This window comes from Lissotriton helveticus, chromosome 4_2 (assembly GCF_964261635.1).
Source record: "Lissotriton helveticus chromosome 4_2, aLisHel1.1, whole genome shotgun sequence".
NCBI lineage: Eukaryota > Metazoa > Chordata > Amphibia > Caudata > Salamandridae > Lissotriton > Lissotriton helveticus.
In genome coordinates this window covers 37,280,248-37,299,320 of record NC_136064.1, presented here as the reverse complement: position 1 = coordinate 37,299,320, position 19,073 = coordinate 37,280,248, and positions in this window count along the sequence as shown.

Sequence of the window (19,073 nt, the reverse complement as noted above, 5' to 3'; positions counted from 1 at the left end):
ACGGAGTGATCTGGGAACTATGCAGAAATTTGTCAAAGTGCCCATTTTTCTATTTTTGCTTTTTGGCTGTTTGGGGGGTTAAACTTGTTTTCGCCTGGGTTGACGGGTCTGGGGGCATTGCTAGGAAGGTCTAATACCGGATAAAAGTGTTTTGGATAAAATCCATGCTGAAAAAGTTTTTAACTTTTCAGAGTTTTCGCTCACTCTCATGATTTCAGGGGCCTGCTTGGGGGGGTTCCTGGTGTTTGTGGGTGGGTTTTGGGGTCTTGAAGCAACACTGGGTATGGATACCTTTGATTACAAGTGGTTTGAAGAAAATCCATGGTGGCAAAGGGGAGTTAGGGCCTGGCTGCAGAGCGCTCACGGAGTGATCTGGGAACTATGCAGAAATTTGTAAAAGTGCCCATTTTTCCATTTTTGCTTTTTGGCTGTTTGGGGGGTTAAACTTATTTTCGCCTGGGTTGACGGGTCTGGGGGCATTGCTAGGAAGGTCTAATACCGGATAAAAGTGTTTTGGATAAAATCCATGCTGAAAAAGTTTTTAACTTTTCAGTGTTTTCGCTCGCCTTCGTGTTTTTGGGGGCCTACTTGGGGGGGTTCCTGATGCTAGTGGGTGGTTTTTGGGCTATTGGAGCAACGCTGGGTATGGATTCTTTTGATTGCAAGAGGTTTGAAGAAAATCCATGGTGGCAAAGGGGGGTTAGGGCCTAGCTGCAGAGCGCGCACGTAGTGATCTGGGAACTATGCAGAAATTTGTCAAAGTGCCCATTTTTCCATTTTTGTTTTTTGGCTGTTTGGGGGGTTAAACTTGTTTTCGTCTGGGTTGACGGGTCTAGGGGCATTGCTAGGAAGGTATAATACCGTATAAAAGTGTTTTGGATAAAATCCATGCTGAAAAAGTTTTTACATTTTCAGAGTTTGCGCTCAATTTCGTGTTTTTGAGGGTCTGATTGTGGGGGTTCCTGGTGTTTGTGGGTGGGTTTTGGGGTCTTGGAGCAACGCTGGGTATGGATACTTTTGATTGCAAGATGTTTGAACAAAAGCCATGGTGGCAAAGGGGAGTTAGGGCCTAGCTGCAGAGCGCACACGGAGTGATCTGGGAAGTATGCAGAAATTTGTCAAAGTGCCCATTTTTCCATTTTGCCTGTTTGAAGGGGGGTTAAACTTGTTTTCGCCTGGGTTGACGGGTCCAGGGGCATTGCTAGGAAGGTCTAATACCGGATAAAAGTGTTTTGGATGAAATCCATGCTGAAAAAGTTTTTAACTTTCCAAAGTTTTGGCTCACTTTTATTTTTTGAGGGCCTGCTTGGGGGGTTCCTGATGTTCGAGGGTGGGTTTTGAGGTATTGGAGCAACGCTGGGTATGGATACTTTTGATTGCAAGAGATTTGAAAAAAATCCATGGTGGCAAAGGGGAGTTAGGGCCTAGCTGCAGAGCGCGCACGGAGTGATCTGGGAACTATGCAGAAATTTGTCAGAGTGCCCATTTTTCCATTTTTGCTTTTTGGCTGTTGGGGGGGTTAAACTTGTTTTCACCTGGGTTGACGGGTCTGGGGGCATTGCTAGGAAGGTCTAATACAGGATAAAAGTGTTTTGGATAAAATCCATGCTGAAAAAGTTTTTAACTTTTCAGAGTTTTCGCTCACTTTTGTGATTTCAGGGGCCTGCTTGGGGGGGTTCCTGGTGTTTTTGGGTGGGTTTTGGGGTCTTGAAGCAACACTGGGTATGGATACCTTTGATTGCAAGTGGTTTGAAGAAAATCCATGGTGGCAAAGGGAAGTTAGGGCCTGGCTGCAGAGCACGCACAGAGTGATCTGGGAACTATGCAGAAATTTGTCAAAGTGCCCATTTTTCCATTTTTGCTTTTTGGCTGTTTGGGGGGTTAAACTTGTTTTCGCCTGGGTTGACGGGTCTGGGGGCATTGCTAGGAAGGTCTAATACCGGATAAAAGTCTTTTGGATAAAATCCATCCTGAAAAAGTGTTTAACTTTTCAGAGTTTTCGCTCACTTTCGTGTTTTCAGGGGCCTGCTTGGGGGGGTTCCTGGTGTTTGTGGGTGGGTTTTGGGGTCTTGAAGCAACACTGGGTATGGATACCTTTGATTACAAGTGGTTTGAAGAAAATCCATGGTGGCAAAGGGGAGTTAGGGCCTGGCTGCAGAGCGCTCACGGAGTGATCTGGGAACTATGCAGAAATTTGTAAAAGTGCCCATTTTTCCATTTTTGCTTTTTGGCTGTTTGGGGGGTTAAACTTATTTTCGCCTGGGTTGACGGGTCTGGGGGCATTGCTAGGAAGGTCTAATACCGGATAAAAGTGTTTTGGATAAAATCCATGCTGAAAAAGTTTTTAACTTTTCAGTGTTTTCGCTCGCCTTCGTGTTTTTGGGGGCCTACTTGGGGGGGTTCCTGATGCTAGTGGGTGGTTTTTGGGCTATTGGAGCAACGCTGGGTATGGATTCTTTTGATTGCAAGAGGTTTGAAGAAAATCCATGGTGGCAAAGGGGGGTTAGGGCCTAGCTGCAGAGCGCGCACGTAGTGATCTGGGAACTATGCAGAAATTTGTCAGAGTGCCCATTTTTCCATTTTTGCTTTTTGGCTGTTGGGGGGGTTAAACTTGTTTTCACCTGGGTTGACGGGTCTGGGGGCATTGCTAGGAAGGTCTAATACCGGATAAAAGTGTTTTGGATGAAATCCATGCTGAAAAAGTTTTTAACTTTCCAAAGTTTTGGCTCACTTTTGTTTTTTGAGGGCCTGCTTGGGGGGTTCCTGATGTTCGAGGGTGGGTTTTGAGGTATTGGAGCAACGCTGGGTATGGATACTTTTGATTGCAAGAGATTTGAAAAAAATCCATGGTGGCAAAGGGGAGTTAGGGCCTAGCTGCAGAGCGCGCACGGAGTGATCTGGGAACTATGCAGAAATTTGTCAGAGTGCCCATTTTTCCATTTTTGCTTTTTGGCTGTTGGGGGGGTTAAACTTGTTTTCACCTGGGTTGACGGGTCTGGGGGCATTGCTAGGAAGGTCTAATACAGGATAAAAGTGTTTTGGATAAAATCCATGCTGAAAAAGTTTTTAACTTTTCAGAGTTTTCGCTCACTTTTGTGATTTCAGGGGCCTGCTTGGGGGGGGTTCCTGGTGTTTTTGGGTGGGTTTTGGGGTCTTGAAGCAACACTGGGTATGGATACCTTTGATTGCAAGTGGTTTGAAGAAAATCCATGGTGGCAAAGGGAAGTTAGGGCCTGGCTGCAGAGCACGCACAGAGTGATCTGGGAACTATGCAGAAATTTGTCAAAGTGCCCATTTTTCCATTTTTGCTTTTTGGCTGTTTGGGGGGTTAAACTTGTTTTCGCCTGGGTTGACGGGTCTGGGGGCATTGCTAGGAAGGTCTAATACCGGATAAAAGTCTTTTGGATAAAATCCATCCTGAAAAAGTGTTTAACTTTTCAGAGTTTTCGCTCACTTTCGTGTTTTCAGGGGCCTGCTTGGGGGGGTTCCTGGTGTTTGTGGGTGGGTTTTGGGGTCTTGAAGCAACGCTGGGTATGGATACCTTTGATTGCAAGTGGTTTGAAGAAAATCCATGGTGGCAAATGGGAGTAAGGGCCTAGCTGCAGAGCTTGCACCGAGTGATCTGGGAACTATGCAGAAATTTGTCAGAGTGCCCATTTTTCCATTTTTGCTTTTTGGCTGTTGGGGGGGTTAAACTTGTTTTCGCCTGGTTTGACGGGTCTGGGGGCATTGCTAGGAAGGTCTAATACCGGATAAAAGTGTTTTGGATAAAATCCATGCTGAAAAAGTTTTTAACTTTTCAGAGTTTTCGCTCACTTTTATGATTTTGTGGTATATAAATAAATAATACCGGATCTATTTTTGAATGGATAAATGAATAACAGATAGCTCAATAAATAAGAGTCAAGATTCGAGGTAGTAGGAGTTTGCAGGTTTAATACAGCATAAAGGACAGGAACAGGACAACCTGCACAGGAATAGAATGACAAAGCCGGGCAGCTGCCCGGGACAGGATCTGGAATGAGCGCGCTCTGGGAAAAGGGATCGGCGTAACATTTAATAACAGTACACAAGCATATATATGAAAACAGTTGCATTACAGTACATAGGATAGGCGGAGCAGTGGGTGTGGTCAATAGCAGTCGCGAAAGATAAGAGTGAAAGTGGGTGTAACAGAGGCGTATACATAGACATGTGATGTAAACGTAACAGAATATGTCATAAATGGGGCGGAAACATGGAGGGGGCTACCTAAGGAGCCGGGACCTCTAACCTAATGGTGCGCGCAAACTGGCAGTGACGTGCTACTAGGAGAAGCTGGGGGCTACGAACTCTGTGCTAGGAGCAGAGACTAAAGTCTGGAGAGTCAGGGCGACATGTACCTAAACAGTATCTGGTATCTGATGTTTAGAGAACATGTTGATAGAATCCAAAAGTTATCGGGGTAAAGGCTAACAGACTCTAAGACTGGAGCATGCATTATTCTACATGTAGTGCGTGATGAGGAATATTAAATGACCATTAATACAGTATTTTCTCTTACATGGAGACGTAAAGGCTAGACAATGACGGAAACTATTGATGCAGTTCAGTAGCTTAGGAATGCAGAGAAGGAGGACTGGACTGATAACTAGAATCATAACATATTCTTGGCAGACTCAGAGGCAGAGCCAGGCTGAGCCGGGCACTGTGAGGCAGGAAGTAAGTGAAGGGTCAGGAACACAGGTGGGGGCTGTATCGCTCCTCAGCGAGGGCTCAGGAGACAGGAGCTGAAATCTGGTGTCCGGGCCCTTTTGAGGCCTAGGAACGGGGACTTTAAATGAAATAACGTGCACACTGGGAAACGTGGCAACGTGACTTTACATAGGCCGGATATTCGTAGTATTCACGAGAACGGGAAACTGGCATACTAGAGATGGACACAACTATAATTGCGTCTTTAATCGGACATGGGGAATACATATGCATATTTAATCATGCACACATAACATATGATGGAGGACGCGTAGGGACACAGAACATGACAAAATTTACTTTTCCACATTCCCTCCTTGTCACTACGTTTCCATCAGGAAACATCAATATTCATGATACCATCTATCATTTCATATAGTATCATTTGCTCGTCTCGAATTTTCTTGGAACGGGATTTATAACGGGACTTGGGACTAGGAATACAAGAGGTAGCACAAATGCCGCAAATCGCAGGGCCACATTGTATACAGAGGCAGCAGCTGAATATGATCGCTACTGCAATACCTAGAAATGACAATACTTTCCATCCCCAGGCGGAAATTATATTCCAGAACCAACCGGACCATGTCCAGGTGCCTGGATCTTGGTGTAACAGACGGGCAATTTTATGGAGTCTGGTTATAGCTGAATAAACAGACGGCGCGTTATTTGGAATGAAAATGCAGCAACTAGATCCGATGACTCTACAAGCCCCGCCCCTATCGGCCAGTATGACGTCAAGGACGAGACGATTCTGTAAAACGACAAATCTCATAGCAGATTGCTCTTCGGTTAAGTTACCTAGAGCAGAGGCAGTCTCATTAACTACTGCTTCAAGGGTTCTGGTTAACCTACGGATTAGCTTACTATTCTGGATAGGTCCTATAAAGAAGAAGAAACCTCTATTGAAATCTGTATACTGTTCTAGAGCAGTTTCAGTATAATCGACAATGGGGGACTCGACCTCCCTTCTATGTCTGATGTGCACTAGATGTGTGTTTCTATGATAATCAGATGGGGCTAGGAAAACTGGTGGCAGTAGGAAGGCAATGTAACAGGTTCCCTCCCAATCGAGGGGCAGACGAACATATGCAGTTTGACCACAAACAAAATAAGAATGACGTGAAGCCTTAAAAATAGATTTCCTACTGTCACTATACCTGACAATAGTAGTACAATCACTATGTCCTACATGTACGGAACCATAACTTCTAACACATAATTCGCCTTTGACTGGTAGTACTGAAATGGCAGGTAAGTCTGGAGTAGAATCAGACTGAACATTCAGGACCATGAAATTCGAGGAATAATTACCTAAATTGTAAACTTCGTTTTCGAGATCTAACCCTGTTCTGTGGGGAAGACCTTGCTTGTCTGGGAAACATGTACTGTTAAGAAAAAACATATCTGTTGAGGATGACGTTAACGTGGACCATGCTCCACACGAACCATTATGTGAAAATGGATAAGGAAAGAGTGGCAGAACTCCCTTCGGTGTCTGGAAAGGGGGGAGTCGACCACACACCCAACAATTAGTGGCATTGCTGGTCTGGTGTGAATAATGTAACATACGGATAAAAGAATTATTACGCATAGCAAGACGGTATGAGAGTTCATGAGGAGGCAGATCACTAAACGTGTGCTCTACTGTAACATTAGAAGACTTATTTACATGAGAAACTGATAAATACAAATAAAATGCATAACTGGTGCAGGAAATCATAATGCTGAGAAACAATATGAAACTTAGAAAAACGATACATCGGATTGAGTTTTGACTAACTCTCTCACTATGGGGGTCTATTTTATACATGTCAGAAACCGGTCTAACCGTTTCACCTAGGGGAGGACTTAGACAATCAAACTGGCTGACTTATTTTACTAGACCTTAACTTGAGCTTATACTCCTGTTGCGGAGTTTTCTCTAACTGGGAGTATGCAGTATCATTGTCTTTTGCGGGACAGTCCTTAAGAAAAATATTTTGGCAGTTCTTAGAATCCTCGGAAATGTTCTTTAAAACGGGTTTCAGTCCATAAAACTTCTTTACATGCGATAGATGCACCCAGCCTTTGCGTCCCTCCAATTTCACGGCTGTACGGGTGGTGAGGAGGACCTGTCGGGGCTCCTTCCAGCGAGGCTCCAGCGGACTTGAACGATCGAAATTACGCACCAGGACCATGGATCCGGGAACGATTTCATGCGGTGCCACCTCGGTATTGTCTGGAAATGCGGCGGCAACCTGTGAACGACAAGAGTTGAGGGCAGACATCAAGGAAGCTAGGTAATCTGTCAGCATATTACTTGAAACATCGGTAATACTTCGGGGTCTAGGTGTACCCCACATGTTAGGGGGGCGGCCGAATACGACCTCATACGGGGACAGACCTGATCTGGAATGTGCGACCATGCGCATATAGAATAAAGCGACTGGCAGAGCTATTAACCAGTCCACACCTTTCTCTTGACATACTTTTGCAATTCGAATTTTCAGGGTCTGATTATGTCTCTCTACGAGACCGGCTGCTTCAGGATGGCGTACACAATGGAACTTCCACTGGTACCCTAACAACAGGGAAACATGTTTCATCAACTCGGATGAGAATGGCTGGCCGTTGTCTGAATATACGACTCTAGGGAGTCCATAACGGGGGAAGAACTCACGAACCAACTGCTTGGCAGTGGTCGCAGCTGTGTAATCTGGGACTGGATATGCCTCCGTCCACCTGGACAAAGCGCATACAACTACAAGGACATACTTGAAACCTCGACATCGCTCAATCTGAATATAATCCATCTGGAGGACTTCAAAAGGGTGGTCAGGGGGCTGGAATCCACCTTGTTCCACCGGGACACTTTTACCTGGATTGAACTGGCAACATATCATACAGGTACGGACTTTCTGCTTAGCTGCAGCTCGTAAATGCTTGTTGAACCAAATGTTCTGGATACTGTCTAACATAGCTTTTTCTCCTAAATGTGCTGGACTATGTGCGGTATTGATAATGACTTGAACCATGGAGTCGGGGAGAAACCATGTGGCTCTACCCTTCGTTACCCATCCCTGATCTGTCTGGACCCCTCCTTGTTCAGACCATTTCTTGATTTCTTCGGGAGTAGCATGTAACTGGATATCTATGACATCTTGGGTAGGGTCCTTAACTGTCATACATGTAGTTGAATCTGGAGTATGTGTCTGTGTTGGATTAACTGAAATGTCTGGGGTCTGTGCTGTAAGCTTGGCTGTGCGATCTGCTAGGTCATTACCTTGAGAAATGATGTCAGTAACTTTCGTATGTGCTTTGCATTTCATGATAGCAATAGATGTCGGTAAATGTATGGCATCTAACAGAGCTTGAATAAGGAGACCATGCTGAATCTTGGTTCCATGAGAAGTCATGAAACCTCTCTCCTGCCAGAGCACTCCAAAGTCGTGTACGACTCCAAATGCGTAACGTGAATCTGTATAAACATTAACTTTCAGGTTCTTGGCGTGTATGCAGGCTTGTGTCAGAGCAACTAGCTCTGCTGCTTGAGCAGACAGGGTGTCAATACGGTGTGTTTCAATAACTTCAGTGTCAGTAGTCACTGCATATGCGGCTACTAGTTCTCCTGTACTTGTTCTCATGCATGAACCATCCACATAAAGTGTCAGGTCGGGATCTGGTAATGGAATATCTGTCAGATCTTGTCTTGGCTTTGTCGTGATATTGACTACTTCCACACAGTCGTGTGTGGCAGGATTTGGATTAACTGACGGTAACAGTGTAGCAGGATTTAAAACGTTGCAGCGTCTGATTTCTATGTGTGGCTGGAACAGTGTCAATTCATAACCTGTTAAACGTGCAATTGTCAAGTGCTGGGTTTGTGTTCGGTTTAAAAGAACTTCTACGGAGTGTGGAACTTGTACTGTCAGGGAGTGTCCTAACACTATGGAATCACTTTGTCTGATAGCTAGTGCTGTGGCTGCAACTGACTTGAGGCACGCAGGCAGAGCCTGGGCTACAGGATCTAATGTGCTCGAAAAATAAGCACAGGGCTTGTATTGTCCTGCTTGATCTTGTGTAAGAACAGATAATGCTGTACCTTCGCGTTCTGTGACGAAAAGTGTGAAAGGCTTACTGTAGTTCGGTGTTGCTAGGACTGGAGCTTGACATAAAGCTTTCTTTAACTCATTGAAACTAAGTGTATGTTCAGACGTCCAAGGGAGGACAGTCGATACGGCTGCCTCCTGGGTCGTTAACTGTATTAGTGGCTTAGCTAGAAATGCATACTGAGGAATCCATTGTCTGCAATAAGAAGTAAGGCCGATAAAAGCACGTACCTCCTTCTGGGTCTTGGGCTGAGGAAGACTCGCTACTAACTGGATACGGTCAGGTGTCAACTGCCTACCCCTCTTGGACAGTAAGTGGCCTAAATAGATCACTTGCTGGACACAGAATTGAAGCTTCGAAGGGGACACCTTGTGCCCCATCTCGGCAAGGAAATACAAGACTGTAAGTGATGCTCGTTCGCAAGCATGTTCAGAGCGGGCTGTGATCAGTAGATCATCGACATACTGGAGCAGGGCAGTGTCAGTTGGCATGTGAATATTGTCTAGTTGTCTTTTAAGTGCTTGACTGTAAATACTAGGACTTTCTGTGAAACCTTGAGGAGCTCGTGTGAACATATAGCTCCTTCCATTTAAACAAAATCCGAAAAGAAACTGGCTGTCTGGATGAATGGGGACACTGAAAAACGCGTTCTTGAGGTCTATGACTGTGAAAAATGAGGCTTCGGAATCAATGGCTGTCAATAGGGAAGAAATATCTGGAACAACTGGGTACTGGGGAATAATACATTTATTGAGTTCTCGTAGGTCAATCACTAATCGATATACTGGGGGTGCATTTGGATCAGTACGTTTCATGACTGGAATGATCGGAGAATTACATACATTGGAGTCAGTCTCTACAACTACCCCTTGAGCCATGAGCTTGTCAATAATTTTGGATAAGGCTGCTACAGCCTCAGGTGGCAGTCTGTACTGTCTGATTCGTGGTAACACTACACCTGGCTTGAGAGTCACACGATGGGGTGTGATTTGCATATAACCAACATCAGTTGGACCTTGCGCCCATAGATGCTGCGGGACCTTAGACAATCTTGGATCAAAATCTCGTAATACATAGTGACCCTTGAAGTCACGTAGAAACAATCGTATTCCCTCTGGGGAACAGCAAATAACTGCACCTAATTCTTTCAATGTCTTAATGCCTAACAGATTTTCTGGACATGACTTTGTAAGTAACAGATCAGTAGTGCGGGACAATGGACCTACTTCTAGAGTAACTGGCTTAGATATCTCGTTTACAATAGGTTTTCCTGAAAATCCAAGGGAAACATTTCTTGAGCCTGAGAGCGGAGCCCCTGGAACTTCGGCGTGACTAATCGTGGTCCTACTTGCCCCTGTATCAATCAGAAACTTTCTGTCTTTCCCTAGTACTTGACTATGAACATAGGGACCTTCTTGATCTACAGGAATCTCGATGAGAGGCAAGCCTACCTCCCTCTCTAGGCTGTTTCATGAATATGGCTGATACTCTGGATACTCAGACTGTGCATACTGGTACATCTGCTGTGTAACATGTTGTGTTGCAGCAATAGGCTGCGGTGCTGGAACTGTCTGTTGTGCATTCTGTGGCTGGGAAGTCTGTGAAACTTGTTCTTGTCTAGGCGGACGTGGTCTTTCTTTAGTTTTACCAGTAGCTATATTGTGTTTCAGAACTGCACACTCGTTTATAAAATGACCTGGCTGTTTACAATAATTGCATGTCCCTTTAACGGGAGCTGCAGGATGACTGGCTTGATTCGGACCCCTCTTCTGACTGTCTTGTGGAACAGATTGTGCAACTAGTACTTTCATTTTCGTGTCTTTCATACGTTTTCTCTCGTGTTCCTGTTCTTCTCTGATTCTATTCTGGTGGTACTGAAGCATCTGTAACATTTGGGACGGAGTATTAGCTTGCCAGGTACTTTCGACTTTCAAAACTCGATTTTTAATTTGTGGACTTGAATTCTCGACTAATTTAGTAACAAAAAGATGAGGGTATGACTCACTACTTGTCCTGAGGCCACTGTTTATGGTAAAACATTTCTCAAATCTAGAATAATAATCACTAATATCTTCGTCTTGTTTCTGTTTAGAGGCTGAGATTGCATCCCAGTCTTCTTTTCTAGTTGTCAATAATCTAGGCAAAACTTGAATCAATAATTCTGGTAATTCTTTACATTTATCTCCAAGACCGGTACCTGGTACTCGTGCCTTGTCTTCAGCTTCTAGGACTGCCCAATCGATCTTTTTCTCTCCCACCTCCCAATCTTTTTCCTTGAGTTTCTCATATACCCCTGCGGGCAATAGGACTTTTAACATTTTAATAACGTCTGGATACGTGTATTCTCCCATACGGAGCATGTCTTTTAACTCTCGGTGGAACCCTGCTGGGTCTTTATCATGACAGGGAATTAACTTCTTCATCTCTAAGAGTTCCATCTTTGTGATCGGGGTGTAAACAAACACTCGTTGCATTTCACCACCATCTGTCTTAATTGGATGTACTTCTCGTAACGGATTCTGTCTATCTATGTAAAAGGGTTTACTTTCTGGGGGTGAGACATGAACAAAATGCGGGTTCAAGAACATACTGTATTTGTGCCGCTGTTCTAGAATGACACTAATTAAATCGGTACCTAAACCTTTCCATTTATACTGTAGTAACTCGTTCAGGACATCGTGTAACGGACCTGGATCAGAATGTTGACCCTCATACAATGTAATGAGGTGCTGGATCATATACATACCCGCCAGTCGTTGCTCGGCTGGGGGCAATTTCAGAAACATTTGTGCCACTATTTCGTCTGGAAAAGTGGTAGAATCAGTAATCCATCGGACTGCTGATCGGACTAGTTCTTGTTCATGCATGGTACTTAACTCGTTATAACCGATTCGTGATTTCAGAATGTGATCGGTAGCTTGAAATACTTGTTCTAGAGAACCTTGTTCTGGTGCTGGATGATGAAAAACTGGCTTGTGTTCTAGGCGTAAATGGCGATCTGGAAATCTAGATTTTCCTACATACGCTATTCTGGCGGGATTCTCGTCCTCTACCTCTTCAGTATCAGAGTTACTTTCTTTCTCGCTTACTTGTGCTGTCTTACGTTGATCATGTAACCTTATTATTTCCTTACGAATTCTCTTATACATACTCTCTATACTATTGATAGTCGTGTGCTTACCCTCGGCTATATTATCACTCCACCTTGTCAGGACTTTCATTTCGGCTCGATCTTTGGTCGGATAATCTTGTTCTCGTATTAAACAATTAATCAGAAACTTTAATATCATGAGCTGAATTTCAACTTTCCTTTGAGACATGACGTCACTAATACTTTCTGGATCATTCCCTGTACGGATAAAACGATATATTTTGTCTAGATCTTCTTTCATATCTGGTAGGGTGACTAGATACTCGGTCACCTTTCTTACGCGTAATGAATATGAAACCATATTATCCTCGCCTGGGACTGGATCATAGCCACATTCGGTAAGGGCTTTTCTTATTTCTGCAACAGACTGATATCTGGGCGTACGCTGTGACGCTTGTGCATGTAATTCGACTAACGTTAAACGCTTGTGCGGCGGCGGGGTTTGAGGAGGACCTCCTCCTGCGGCCCCTAAACTAGAATTGTCGACTGATGCTCTTCGTGCTGGCAGAGTGGGAAATTGAAACGCAGGCTGGACTTGTATGGCGGGCTGGACCGGGGGTACCATGGCAGGTACTCCGGTGTCTGGAGGAGCAGGATTTACATTATTTACAGGAGCTGGCGGAACAGGATTTGCATATTCTGGGGCTGTGTCGTCCAAATAGGACGAAATGAAAATATCAGCTGCGGTCGGTTTGTGACGTAGCTTGGTCGGAACTAAGGGTGGCGGAAAATTACTGGATGCCTCTGGGGTCGCTTTTGGCAAGCCCTCGGCAAGAAGAGGATACATACCCTTAATGAGGGCATGCCTCTGTCTGTCTGACTGTTCAGTTTTGACTCGTTCACCTATCTCGATTAGTTCTTTTTCTTGTACTCGTTCTAAGGATTCTCTACTTAATTCAGACTTCCTGATTTCTTTTTCGGTTCTTTTATGAGATTCTTTGCGCCATAACTCGATGGCATCTTTCTGTGATTGTCTGGCTTTCTTTTTCCATAAAGTTTCTTCTAATCGCATGATGCACTCGGCATCCCATGTACCCGATACGGGCCATCTATACTTTTCGTCTAACTGTTTGGTATACTCTACCCATAAATCTAGATATAATATGGCACTTATGCCATGCTTCTGATACATAAAACGACCTGGACTGTCCCTAGGCGGGACAGGAACTGCTGCTTCTAGCAGACCTTTTCTGGTTTTTAACTGACGCAGTTTTGAAAAGAGCGGCATGACTGAACTATAATCTGGACACAATACAATACACAATAAACACGATAATTACTTCGCACTCATTCCACGACATTAAAATACATGAATAACATATAAAATAACAGTTCGAACAGAATACTACCTGGAATACTTAAAACAGAATACATGAATTTTCTCGAGAACAGAACTGACTGGAACAGAAACTAGATGCACTGCTCATACAGTACGAAACTTACCGGTCTCATAAAGAGACACGTCAGGACCCGCATCCACCGAAGTGGACACTTCGTTTGTGGGTCTGTGTACCTCCAACCCACGGACCAGAGTCAATTAGATTGACCCTGTCTAGATACTACCCCAGCAACGGTACTCACCGGGCAGCAAGAACGGAAGGCCTCGGACTGGACTGGACTGCTTCGACGCCGGACGGACGAACTTCGGACTTCTGTTACGGGTGGGCCTCCGGATACCTCGGACCTTGGACTCTCGGCTTGGGCTCTGGTCGGGACTCGCCGCGTTCCTCCACCGCCTCGTCTGGATGCTGGACCGCCACCTCCGTCTCCTCCGTGGGCCTGAGGGATACTTGAAGCAGAAATATCTGCACGTGCACGGTATGGTTCCGTCACGGCTGCAGAGGGTCAGGGGGCCGGCGTGGCTTCACCGGCGCGTGGGGAAAGGGCAAGTCCCTGTTCGGGCGCCATTATGTGGTATATAAATAAATAATACCGGATCTATTTTTGAATGGATAAATGAATAACAGATAGCTCAATAAATAAGAGTCAAGATTCGAGGTAGTAGGAGTTTGCAGGTTTAATACAGCATAAAGGACAGGAACAGGACAACCTGCACAGGAATAGAATGACAAAGCCGGGCAGCTGCCCGGGACAGGATCTGGAATGAGCGCGCTCTGGGAAAAGGGATCGGCGTAACATTTAATAACAGTACACAAGCATATATATGAAAACAGTTGCATTACAGTACATAGGATAGGCGGAGCAGTGGGTGTGGTCAATAGCAGTCGCGAAAGATAAGAGTGAAAGTGGGTGTAACAGAGGCGTATACATAGACATGTGATGTAAACGTAACAGAATATGTCATAAATGGGGCGGAAACATGGAGGGGGCTACCTAAGGAGCCGGGACCTCTAACCTAATGGTGCGCGCAAACTGGCAGTGACGTGCTACTAGGAGAAGCTGGGGGCTACGAACTCTGTGCTAGGAGCAGAGACTAAAGTCTGGAGAGTCAGGGCGACATGTACCTAAACAGTATCTGGTATCTGATGTTTAGAGAACATGTTGATAGAATCCAAAAGTTATCGGGGTAAAGGCTAACAGACTCTAAGACTGGAGCATGCATTATTCTACATGTAGTGCGTGATGAGGAATATTAAATGACCATTAATACAGTATTTTCTCTTACATGGAGACGTAAAGGCTAGACAATGACGGAAACTATTGATGCAGTTCAGTAGCTTAGGAATGCAGAGAAGGAGGACTGGACTGATAACTAGAATCATAACATATTCTTGGCAGACTCAGAGGCAGAGCCAGGCTGAGCCGGGCACTGTGAGGCAGGAAGTAAGTGAAGGGTCAGGAACACAGGTGGGGGCTGTATCGCTCCTCAGCGAGGGCTCAGGAGACAGGAGCTGAAATCTGGTGTCCGGGCCCTTTTGAGGCCTAGGAACGGGGACTTTAAATGAAATAACGTGCACACTGGGAAACGTGGCAACGTGACTTTACATAGGCCGGATATTCGTAGTATTCACGAGAACGGGAAACTGGCATACTAGAGATGGACACAACTATAATTGCGTCTTTAATCGGACATGGGGAATACATATGCATATTTAATCATGCACACATAACATATGATGGAAGGCGCGTAGGGACACAGAACATGACAACATTTACTTTTCCACAATTTCAGGGGCCTGCTTGGGGGGGTTCCTGGTGTTTGTGGGTGGGTTTTGGGGTCTTGAAGCAACGCTGGGTATGGATACCTTTGATTGCAAGTGGTTTGAAGAAAATCCATGGTGGCAAAGGGGAGTAAGGGCCTAGCTGCAGAGCTTGCACGGAGTGATCTGGGAACTATGCAGAAATTTGTCAGAGTGCCCATTTTTCCATTTTTTGCTTTTTGGCTGTTGGGGGGGTTAAACTTGTTTTCGCCTGGGTTGACGGGTCTGGGGGCATTGCTAGGAAGGTCTAATACCGGATAAAAGTGTTTTGGATAAAATCCATGCTGAAAAAGTTTTTAACTTTTCAGAGTTTTCGCTCACTTTCATGATTTCAGGGGCCTGCTTGGGGGGGTTCCTGGTGTTTGTGGGTGGGTTTTGGGGTCTTGAAGCAACGCTGGGTATGGAAACCTTTGATTGCAAGTGGTTTGAAGAAAATCCATGGTGGCAAAGGGGAGTTAGGGCCTGGCTGCAGAGCGCGCACGGAGTGATCTGGGAACTATGCCGAAATTTGTAAAAGTGCCCATTTTTCCATTTTTGCTTTTTGGCTGTTTGGGGGGTTAAACTTGTTTTTGCCTGGGTTGAAGGGTCTCGGGGCATTGCTAGGAAGGTCTAATACCGGATAAAAGTGTTTTGGATAAAATCCATGCTGAAAAAGTTTTTAACTTTTCAGAGTTTTCGCTCACTTTTATGATTTCAGGGGCCTGCTTGGGGGGGGTTCCTGGTGTTTGTGGGTGGGTTTTGGGGTCTTGAAGCAACGCTGGGTATGGATACCTTTGATTGCAAGTGGTTTGAAGAAAATCCATGGTGGCAAAGGGGAGTAAGGGCCTAGCTGCAGAGCTTGCACGGAGTGATCTGGGAACTATGCAGAAATTTGTCAGAGTGCCCATTTTTCCATTTTTGCTTTTTGGCTGTTGGGGGGTTAAACTTGTTTTCGCCTGGGTTGACGGGTCTGGGGGCATTGCTAGGAAGGTCTAATACCGGATAAAAGTGTTTTGGATAAAATCCATGCTTAAAAAGTTTTTAACTTTTCAGAGTTTTCGCTCACTTTCATGATTTCAGGGGCCTGCTTGGGGGGGTTCCTGGTGTTTGTGGGTGGGTTTTGGGGTCTTGAAGAAACGCTGGGTATGGAAACCTTTGATTGCAAGTGGTTTGAAGAAAATCCATGGTGGCAAAGGGGAGTTAGGGCCTGGCTGCAGAGCGCGCACGGAGTGATCTGGGAACTATGCAGAAATTTGTAAAAGTGCCCATTTTTCCATTTTTGCTTTTTGGCTGTTTGGGGGGTTAAACTTGTTTTTGCCTGGGTTGACGGGTCTGGGGGCATTGCTAGGTAGGTCTAATACCGGATAAAAGTGTTTTGGATAAAATCCATGCTGAAAAAGTTTTTAACTTTTTAGAGTTTTCGCTCACTTTCGTGATTTCAGGGGCCTGCTTGGGGGGGTTCCTGGTGTTTGTGGGTGGGGTTTGGGGTCTTGAAGCAACGCTGGGTATGGATACCTTTGATTGCAAGTGGTTTGAAGAAAATCCATGGTGGCAAAAGGGAGTTAGGGCCTGGCTGCAGAGCGCTCGGAGTGATCTGGGAACTATGCAGAAATTTGTAAAAGTGCCCATTTTTCCATTTTTGCTTTTTGGGTGTTTGGGGGGTTAAACTAGTTTTTGCCTGAGTTGACGGGTCTGGGGGCATTGCTAGGAAGATCTAATACCGGATAAAAGTGTTTTGGATAAAATCCATGTTGAAAAAGTTTTTACATTTTCAGAGTTTGCGCTCACTTTCGTGTTTTCGGGGGCCTGATTGTGGGGGTTCCTGGTGTTTGTGGGTGGGTTTTGGGGTCTTGGAGCAATGCTGGGTATGGATACTTTTGATTGAAAGATGTTTGAAGAAAATCCATGGTGGCAAAGGGGAGTTAGGGCCTAGCTGCAGAGCGCACACGGAGTGATCTGGGAAGTATACAGAAATTTGTCAAAGTGCCCATTTTTCCATTTTGCCGGTTTGGGGGGGGGGTTAAACTTGTTTTCGCCTGGGTTGACGGGTCCGGGGGCATTGCTAGGAAGGGCTAATACCGGAAAAAAGTGTTTTGGATAAAATCCATGCTGAAAAAGTTTTTAACTTTTCAGAGTTTTGGCTCACTTTTGTTTTTTGAGGGCCTGCTTGGGGGGGTTCCTGGTGTTTGAGGGTGGGTTTTGAGGTATTGGAGCAACGCTGGGTATGGATACTTTTGATTGCAAGAGATTTGAAAAAAATCCATGGAGGCAAAGGGGAGTTAGGGCCTAGCTGCAGAGCGCGCACGGAGTGATCTGGGAACTATGCAGAAATTTGTCAGAGTGCCCATTTTTCCATTTTTGCTTTTTGGCTGTTGGGGGGGTTAAACTTGTTTTCGCATGGGTTGACGGGTCTGGGGGCATTGCTAGGTAGGTCTAATACCGGATAAAAGTGTTTTGGATAAAATCCATGCTTAAAAAGTTTTTAACTTTTCAGAGTTTTTGCTCACTTTCATGATTTCAGGGGCCTGCTTGGGGGGGTTCCTGGTGTTTGTGGGTGGGTTTTGGGGTCTTGAAGAAACGCTGGGTATGGAAACCTTTGATTGCAAGTGGTTTGAAGAAAATCCATGGTGGCAAAGGGGAGTTAGGGCCTGGCTGCAGAGCGCGCACGGAGTGATCTGGGAACTATGCAGAAATTTGTAAAAGTGCCCATTTTTCCATTTTTGCTTTTTGGCTGTTTGGGGGTTAAACTTGTTTTTGCCTGGGTTGACGGGTCTGGGGGCATTGCTAGGTAGGTCTAATACCGGATAAAAGTGTTTTGGATAAAATCCATGCTGAAAAAGTTTTTAACTTTTTAGAGTTTTCGCTCACTTTCGTGATTTCAGGGGCCTGCTTGGGGGGGTTCCTGGTGTTTGTGGGTGGGGTTTGGGGTCTTGAAGCAACGCTGGGTATGGATACCTTTGATTGCAAGTGGTTTGAAGAAAATCCATGGTGGCAAAAGGGAGTTAGGGCCTGGCTGCAGAGCGCTCTGAGTGATCTGGGAACTATGCAGAAATTTGTAAAAGTGCCCATTTTTCCATTTTTGCTTTTTGGGTGTTTGGGGGGTTAAACTAGTTTTTGCCTGAGTTGACGGGTCTGGGGGCATTGCTAGGAAGATCTAATACCGGATAAAAGTGTTTTGGATAAAATCCATGCTGAAAAAGTTTTTACATTTTCAGAGTTTGCGCTCACTTTTGTGTTTTCGGGGGCCTGATTGTGGGGGTTCCTGGTGTTTGTGGGTGGGTTTTGGGGTCTTGGAGCAATGCTGGGTATGGATACTTTTGATTGAAAGATGTTTGAAGAAAATCCATGGTGGCAAAGGGGAGTTAGGGCCTAGCTGCAGAGCGCACACGGAGTGATCTGGGAAGTATACAGAAATTTGTCAAAGTGCCCATTTTTCCATTTTGCCGGTTTGGGGGGGGGGGTTAAACTTGTTTTCGCCTGGGTTGACGGGTCCGGGGGCATTGCTAGGAAGGGCTAATACCGGAAAAAAGTGTTTTGGATAAAATCCATGCTGAAAAAGTTTTTTACTTTTCAGAGTTTTGGCTCACTTTTGTTTTTTGAGGGCCTGCTTGGGGGGGTTCCTGGTGTTTGAGGGTGGGTTTTGAGGTATTGGAGCAACGCTGGGTATGGATACTTTTGATTGCAAGAGATTTGAAAAAAATCCATGGAGGCAAAGGGGAGTTAGGGCCTAGCTGCAGAGCGCGCTTGGAGTGATCTGGGAACTATGCAGAAATTTGTCAGAGTGCCCATTTTTCCATTTTTGCTTTTTGGCTGTTGGGGGGGTTAAACTTGTTTTCGCATGGGTTGACGGGTCTGGGGGCATTGCTAGGAAGGTCTAATACAGGATAAAAGTGTTTTGGATAAAATCCATGCTGAAAAAGTTTTTAACTTTTCAGAGTTTTCGCTCACTTTTGTGA